Source organism: Myotis yumanensis, unplaced genomic scaffold, assembly GCF_028538775.1.
Source record: "Myotis yumanensis isolate MYYU_CA2020_CCGP unplaced genomic scaffold, mMyoYum1.0.hap1 SCAF_3, whole genome shotgun sequence".
Classification (NCBI taxonomy): domain Eukaryota; kingdom Metazoa; phylum Chordata; class Mammalia; order Chiroptera; family Vespertilionidae; genus Myotis; species Myotis yumanensis.
Genome location: NW_027223754.1, coordinates 58,064,652 through 58,073,152, shown reverse-complemented (window position 1 = coordinate 58,073,152; position 8,501 = coordinate 58,064,652). Strand labels below are relative to the sequence as shown.

The 8,501-nt window shown below is 44.8% G+C and overlaps 1 protein-coding gene across 14 annotated transcripts in view; it reads left to right on the top strand.

Annotated features, from left to right (window-relative positions):
* The first annotated feature begins 5,347 nt into the window (after window positions 1-5,347).
* Window positions 5,348-8,501, top strand: part of SCEL (sciellin) — a 123,796-nt gene continuing 120,642 nt past the window's right edge. For 10 of the 14 annotated variants that reach the window (XM_070408906.1, XM_070408904.1, XM_070408903.1 and 7 more), the window contains exon 1: window positions 5,348-5,478. The gene's annotated coding sequence lies outside the window, so the exon portion shown is untranslated. The remainder of the gene's footprint in view (window positions 5,479-8,501) is intronic. The other 4 variants (XM_070408899.1, XM_070408898.1, XM_070408893.1 and 1 more) reach the window with 1 other exon arrangement.

The window sequence follows — 8,501 nt, the reverse complement described above, 5'->3', positions numbered from 1 at the left end:
GTGAGGGACTGAGGGCCATTTTCAGGCTGGCCACACCCCCTTCAGGGTGGGTGTCCCCGCTGGGGGGCATGGCCAGCCTGGTTGAATGGCTAATGGCTGTTTGCTGGCTCCCATGGCCCAGGGCAACCCAGGCTCCCAGACCCTCCTTGAGTGGAGGCCACAGTAGCTGGAAGCAGGTATCTGGCATTTATTTATCTTCTATAATTTCAATTTTGTAGACTTGAGCAGAGCCCACAGCTGGCCAGGGCAGGTGGGAAGCTTGGCTTCCTCCATTGCCAGTGGCAACCCAAGCCTCCTGTTTGCTCCAGCTCTGTGGCTGCCACCATTTTGGTTGGGTTTATTTGCATACTCACTCCTGATTGGCTGGTGGGCATGGCTTGTGGGTGTAGCAGAGGTACGGTCAGTTTGCATGTTTCTCTTTTATTAGATAAGATTTCATTTTAGCATCACTTTTGGAATATTTTGGGGGTGAGAAGGTATCTTGGTCCATTCAAGCAGATATAATGGCATACCATAGACTGAACAGTTTAAAAACAACAGAAATTTGATTCTCACACTCTAGAAGCAGCAGGTCTGATATCAGCATGCCAGCATGTGTGTGTGAGGCCCTCTTCCTCATTCATAGCTGGGGCCTTCTTGCTGTGCCCTCACATGGCTGAGGGAGCTAGAGAGCTCTGTAGGGCTTTTTATAGAAACACTAACCCTAGCCATAAGGGCTCTACCCTCTTGACCTAACCATCCCAAAGGTCTCAGCTCCCAATACCATCATCTTTGGGGGTTAGGACTTCAACAGATGAATTTGTCAGGGTGTGAGGAACCACAAACCTTCAGAATATAGCAGGAGGAAACTATCATTTAATAACAATTTTTAAATTAATGTATAAAAAGTGTTTAGAAAAATGCCTGGCACATTAAAAGTGCTACGTACATTTTGCTATTTTTATTATTACACTAGAGGCCCGGTGCACAAAAATTTGTGCACTCGGGGGGGTGGGAGGGGGGTCCCCCAGCCCGGCCTGTGCCCTCTCGCAGTCTGGGACCTCTCGGGAGATAATGACCTGCTGGCTTAGGCCTGCTCCCAGGTGGCAGAGGGCACGCCCAATCCCTAGGTGCAGCCCCTGGTCAGGCTCAGAGCAGGGCCGATTGGGGAGTTGGGGCGCCACCCCGTCATGCACAGAGCAGGGCAGACCGGGAGGTTGCGATGCCACCCTCAGTCACACTCAGGGTAGGACCGATTGGGGGGTTGGGGCACCCCCCCATCACACTCAAGGCAGGGTCGATGGGGAGGTTGCGGCGCCACCTCCTGTCACACACAGAGCAGGGCCGATCAGGGGGTTGGGCCGCTGTCCCCTGTCACTCACAGAGCAGGGCCGATCAGGGGGTTGGGGCACTGCACCCTGTCACACTCAGGTCAGGGCCAATGGGGAGGTTATGGCTCTACCCTGTCATACACAGAGCAAGGCCCGTGGAGGGGGGTTGGGGTGCCACCCTCTATCACCCACAGAGCAGGGCCGTTCAGGGGGTTGGGGTGCCACCACTGTCACACTCGGGGCAGGGCCGATGGAGAGGTTATGGCTCTACCCTGTTACACACAGAGCAGGGCCGATCAGGGGGTTGGCGCACACTGCACCCTGTCAAACACAGAGCCACAGGGCAATCAGGGGATTGGGGAGCTCCCCCCTATCAGGCACAGAGCAGGGCTGATCAGGGGGTTGGGGCGCTGCACCCTGTCACACACAGAGCCACAGGGCGATCAGGGGATTGGGGAGTTCCCCCCTATCAGGCACAGAGCAGGGCTGATCAGGGGGTTGGGGCACCTTCCCCTGTCACGAACAGAGCAGGGCGGATAGGGAAGTTGTGGCCCCGCCCCCTGTCATACACAGAGCCGCAGGGCGATCAGGGGGTTTGGGCGCTGCCCCCTGTCACACTGATCCTGGTGCCGGGAGGCATATTACCCTTTTACTATATAGAATAGAGACCTGGTGCATGGGTGGGGGCCAGCTGGTTTTCCCTGAAGGTTGTCCTGGATCAGGGTGGGGGACCCCACTGGGGTGCCTGGCCAGTCTGGGTGAGGGGCTGAGGGCTGTTTTCCCGCTGGTGAGTAACTGAAGCTCCCAACTGCTCCTTGTTTTCTTTTTTTTTATTTTTATTCTGGGCCAGCTTTAGCTCTGAGGCCTCTCTGCTGAAAACATTGATACAATGTTTCGGTCCGGCTGGCTTTCAGTCCAGCTGGTTTCTGGGGTTTTGTTTAGCTTCTTATTTGCAACATAGTACATAGTTGCTTAGAGTTGCAGCTGAGAGGCTGGCAAGTGAGGCGGGGAACGTTGGAGTCTGCAGTCACTAGAGCAAGCAAGCCTCCCTGCTCGCTTCAGTGCATGGCTGCCCGCCGCCATCTTGGCTGACAGTTAATTTGCATAAGGATATGCTGATTAGCCAATGGGAAGTGTAGCGGTTGTACACTAATTACCATGTTTCTCTTTTATTAGTGTAGATAGTAATATAATTTTCATTATTATGTAGTGCTCATCTTGGCTGACTGTTTCTTTGCATACAACACATAGAAAAAGCACTGTCTTGTGTTGGGAGATAGGGTCAGCAAACACTCGCCCATCTGAGGCCTGTGGCAGACATTGCTAATAAACCATGGCACTCTCCTGGGTAAGTCCGAAGCTGTCTACGAACCTCCTAACCCTCTAGGCAGCCAGCACCAAGCAGTTGGCTTTGGCACCTAGAAAAACATTTGCCATCCCAGAACCTCAGCTTGGCCTGCACCCTCTTGCAGTCTGGGAGCCCTCTGGGGATGTCTCACTGATGGCTTAGGCCCGCAGGGAGCAGGCCTAAGCCAGCAGTCAGACATCCTTAGCACTGTCATGGAGGCAGGAGAGGTTTCTCCTACCACCACTGCGCTCGGCAGCCATAAGCCCAGCTTCTGGCTGAGCGTTGCTCTCCCTGTGGGAGCCCACTGACCACCAGGGGGCAGCTCCTGCATTGAGCATCTGCCCCCTGGTGGTCAGTGCTTGTCATAGCAACCGGTCATTCTGCTGTAAGGCTGAAACCAGCTCTCCAACATCCCCCAAGGGGTCCCAGATTGTGAGAGGGTGAAGGCCAGGCCGAGGGACTCCACTGGTGCATGATCGGGGCTGGGGAGGGACACTGGAAGTTTGCCAGCCGGGGAGGGGCCACAGGAGGGCTCCAGGGTTTGTCCAGCCCATCTCACTCAGTCCTGATCGGCCAGACCCCAGCATCAAGCTAACCTACCAGTTGGAGTGTCTGCCCCCTGGTCGTCAGTGCACATCATAGCGAGCAGTTGAGCAGCCTTAGCATATCATTAGCATATTACGCTTTGATTTTGTTGAACGGCCGACTGGACGACAGGACACTTAGCATATTAGGCCTTTATTATATAGGATCATTTGTGGGCCATACGAAATTATCAATTAGCCTGCTATTTTTGGTCGAACATTTAATTAACTCACCCCTAATGCCTTGGTGGGGCTAGACCAAATGATTTCATGGGCCTTACATGGCCCCCAGGCTGGATGTTCCCCACCCCTGCAAACAGACCTCAGGTACTCCGACACTCACAATGAAATAGGTGTGGTGAAGTCAAGTTATTCTAAGTATGTTCAAGACTTCCCCATTCAAGGAAGTCTAGAGTGAAACCAAGGCCAAACCTATTTGCCACCTCCACACCCAGGCACATTCTTGATTGACCTCTTCACACTGAGATTCTTAATTTTTGTTTTTTTGTTGTTTTTTTCTGAATTACTTCTCAGTGATAAGTAGGTCTGAATTTTTCCCAAGTGTTTAGAATTAGCTCTTTTTTTGAATCAAAGGTTTGGTTCTAAATGAAAAGACACTAGTGTGGTTTAGTGGTATGGGTTCCTGGTCCATAAAATAAAAGAAACCTTCAATTACATGCAGAAATAATTGCGTAAAAGCTCAAAAGCCTTCACTGTACTTTGAGTAGTGTATTTTACTTCATTACAAGGTAAAAAGTTTTTCTGGTTCTGTATTTTATGAAGAACAAAAACATACATTTAAGCATTCTATAATGAAAGTTACTACTTGTCCCTATAAGCCAGCTCTGAAAACTCTTTTAGCCTTTCATTTGGGCTAATTTATATTTTTAGTTCAGCCACATCATACTGGAGCTTTTTAACTTTCCCATCTATAGTATTAATATCCAACCTCAATCTAACCAACATTTATGAGCATCACAGAAATTGAAAACATATTTCTAAAATATTTTACATACATAAAATTCCATTAAAGGGCTGAATAAACACACACACACACATACATGTATATGTATATATGTATGGATAGATATAATTTAAAAAATCATTTTCCGTTTTAGATTTTCAAATTCCTCAGCCTAGAATAAAGGGCACATTAAGGAAGTCGTGTCCCAGTTCATAGTGACTGCATCTTGCAATTGCTGGTGACTTCCGATTCGAATCTTTCTAGTTCTTGTTATAGTCACTTCTGTGACTATAGCTCAGCTGGCCTGTGGCTTCCAGGAGCTGTCTTGAAACTGGGAGGGCTGGTTAATTGTTGGTGTGACAGATGAATGAAGGTGAAACTCCCATGACCCGGGCTCCCTCAGCATTGTTCCAGACCTGCTAAGCTTCTTTAAGGCCTCCCTGGCCATTGTGGAAGGCGCAGCTCAGAACCCCTATGTTAGGAGCCCCTCCTAGCACAGTCCTCTGCATTGCTCCCTCCTCGCCAGAGCAGGTGTTGACAGTGGAGTCTGCCGCTGCCCTCAGATGTGAAAACAGTGGGAAGCATCCTTTTCACATTTGTGTACAAGGTAAAATAATAAAAGGATCAGAACCCTTATATCTCAGAATGTATTTTCCTCTGATAGTTTTACAAAATACTCCATGTGTAGAACTTGTGTAACAGATTCCTTTCATATGTTCTGATCTCAAGGTGCCAAAGGACTTTTCTCTCCTAAGAGATCTTGGTTCCTATGGGCAGTGTACTTCCTTGGGTGTGTCTGTGCCTCAGCCTTCGGTCACTGTGGGCAGATAGAGATTCCTCCTACCCCGAGTGCTTTGTTTTGGTTTTTGAAAGAGAATCCAAAATAGGTTGAGTTCTATGCCACCTTGCCAGTGATTTAGTCATGCGTGTTGCTGATATCAACTTAAAAAAAGTGATCACAGCAGCACTTTTGTTTTTGGCCAAACAAGGCCATAAATTATAAGAAGAATTCACCAAAGACAGAAGGTCCTCGAGTGAGCCTGTTTTCATTGAATTGGTATTTGTACAAGGTGACACCCTCTTTCACACCACCCACCTCCTCCCTGAATGACTCACCCCCGAGGGAGAAGCCTCTGAACTGCTCATTAGCGCGGGCAGGTGAAGTGGAAGCGCCACTCAGCCCACTCCAGGTGCTCAGGCGTTTCAGCTGGACCCGCCTCGGGAATCAGGCAGGCTGTTCAGACAGAAAGTCCTGGTTTTCAGTCAAGAGAGGTAAGTTGAATCATATTTGCAAACAAATATGTCTGCTTTACTTGCATAACTTCCTTTGTTTTCTAAGCAAATGATTAAAATTAGAACTTAGTATTAAATTTGTCTTTTTCCAGTTAAATTTTGACAACTTCCAGTGGGCTGTTCCACTTGTCCACAGCTCCTTATTCCTTGTTGTGATGTAGATCGCATGGGCAATTTTACACAGCTGCAGGGTCTCAGTGATGAGAACCTTTGTGAGTTTCCCCGTGGGAGCTGTCAGCTAGTGAATCCTCTCAGACACAGGGTAGTAAATTCTTTAAGTCCAGGGGCCAGCACCCCCTGGTCTATTTCCTCAAGTGATGATAAAAAACTTTTTTAAAAAAGGTTCTCCCTGTTTTCACAGATGATGCTTTTAGTGAAATGATAAACCCTACTGTTTTACAGATAATGTTATACTTTGTGTTTGTTTTTACTGCTAAAAACATTACAAGTCACTGAGCTGTGAGAGAGGTGCCAAAACCATTCCCCACCCATTCTATTTTCCCCATTAAGAAAATCACATATTTTGCATTAATGTACCAAGGAATGAATCAGGGTGGGATTAAATTGGTGCGGGTGGGGGGGGGGGGAGGTGTGGTTTCACAGAAATTCATGCACATTTGGTTCACTTCTCTATGCTTTACCCTGAGTTCTAACCTAAGAATTGATTACTATAATGTGTATGGGGCAATTTTCAATTTCTATTCATATCCTAGTCCTGAAAAACCAGTTTTAAAAGCCCTTCGATAAGAATAGAAAGGTTATTTTAGTCAGGCTTTTCTTGATAAATAATAGCTAAATTGACTTGCGGGACTGTGTTTTTTCTCCACCATTTCTATTTGTGATACAAAGCTGCAAATAGGATTGAAATTGAGGGGCTCAATTTCAATTCAGGGGCTCCTCAAATTCTCAACTAGCAGCTCTCCGTCCTTCAGAGGGGGCGTTTCCCACAGCGCAGGCTCTAATGAGTTCTAGAGTTTTCATTGCTTCCCTTGCTGACCAGGTCATGTGCATCTCAGGGCGGTGTAGAGCTCAGTTCCTGACGGTTTACTGAAGAATTTGACAAGTTGGCTTTCAAACTTATAGTAACCAGAGAGCTAAAATTTAACATTTGTGGATTATAATTTTATTTTTCATGAGCTGTGATCAAATTTAAAACTGGCTTTCACTTCCACAGTTTATAATGCAGATGTAGTTTTTTTTTTGATATTTGCTTACTCCAGTGTTTAAAGTATTGGAGAAAACTGAGATATGACATCAGTAAAAATTGTAGTAAAACATTTGTTTGATTCTAAATGTCAGGATAGAGAGTGAATGTAGATAAACCTGCCAGGGATTTTATTAAAATTTTAGCTTCGTGTAAATCTTAGATCTAATTGATCTAATAATTTTCAATGGGAAAAAGCATAGGCTCATCTAGCATAACTCGTGGGTTTTCTAGATGAGAACAACAAAATATATAAATGTTAAGCAACTTGCCAAGACCAGAGTAACAGGACCTGCATGAGAAGTCAGATCACCTGACTTTTGTGTTACTAAATTTCTTCAATGATTTTTCAAGTTTCTTTCACATTAAATATGTACTAGCAATAACTGGGCATTCTTATGGATCTATAAATGGACTACCAATGATATGTAAGTGAAAATTTTCTTACCCAGTCACACTTGAAAATTCATGACAGTATGTATGGTATGATTATGACATAATGGGGTATATTTTTCATTTGTGGTTTATGCAGTCAATCTTGTTCTTTATTATATTAATGGGTTTTTAATCTCAGGAGCTGTTAGCCACTCTGTAGGAAGGTAACGTGTGTGTATAGGTTGTGGTACAGCCAATCAGGGACATACTCACCTCATACATCATTCCATAGGTGCAGCTTACCTACCTGGCTGTCTTCTCTAACACTGGAATGTTTTTAAATTTATTTTTTGACCCTTCACCCATTTCTCTCACCCACCACCTTCGCATCTGGCAACCACTTTTCTCTGCATCTATGAGCTAATGTGCTCAAGGTCCATCCATGCTGTTACAAATGGCATAATATCCCCCTTTCTCATGTCTTAATAATACACACTTTACAGCTGACAGCTCAATTGATGTTTCTTTCTTTTCAGATTTAACCCATTGGAATTAATAATTATTCAAAGAGTGTATACATTTTGGGGGGGCACCCTGTATATATATTTATATGTCTATATCTATATCTATAATCTATATCACATTGTTCTTATCCATTAATTCATTCATGGGCATTTAGGTTTTTCCATATCTTGGCTATTATGATATTATTAGTGCTATAATAAATATGGGAGTGCATATATCTCTTACATAATCCTATTTTCATTTCTTTTGGCATACACCCAAAGTGGAATTGCTGGATTCTACGGTAGATCTATTTTTAATTTTTTGAGGAACCTCCATATTGTTTTCCATACTGATTGGACCAATTTATATCCCACCAACAGTGCAAAAGGGTTCCCTTTTCATCACATCCTTGCCAGTACCTATTGTCTCTTACCTTCTTGATGATAGCTATTCGAACAGATATAAGGTAATATCTCATTGTGGATTTGATTTGCATTTCCTTGGTTATTAGGCACCAAGGAAACACCTCTTTTGATCTGTATGTCTTTGGAAAACATGTTTATTCAGATCTCCTGCTCATTCTTAAATCAAATACTTTGCTATTAATTTTTATGAGTTCTCTACACATTTTGGATGTTACCTACTTTCTGGTATATGGTTTAAAAATATCTTCTCTCATTCAGTAGGTTGCCTTTTTAATTTGTTGATGGTCTCCTTTGCAATGAAAAAATTTGTCCAGTGATCCCACTTCTAGGAATATATCCCAAGAAACTAGAAACACCAATCATAAAGGATATATGCACCCCTATGTTCATAGCAGCACAATTTACAATAGCTAAGATTTGGAAACACTCTAAGTGCCCATCAGCAGATGAGTGGATTAAAAAACTGTGGTACATCTACACAATGGAATACT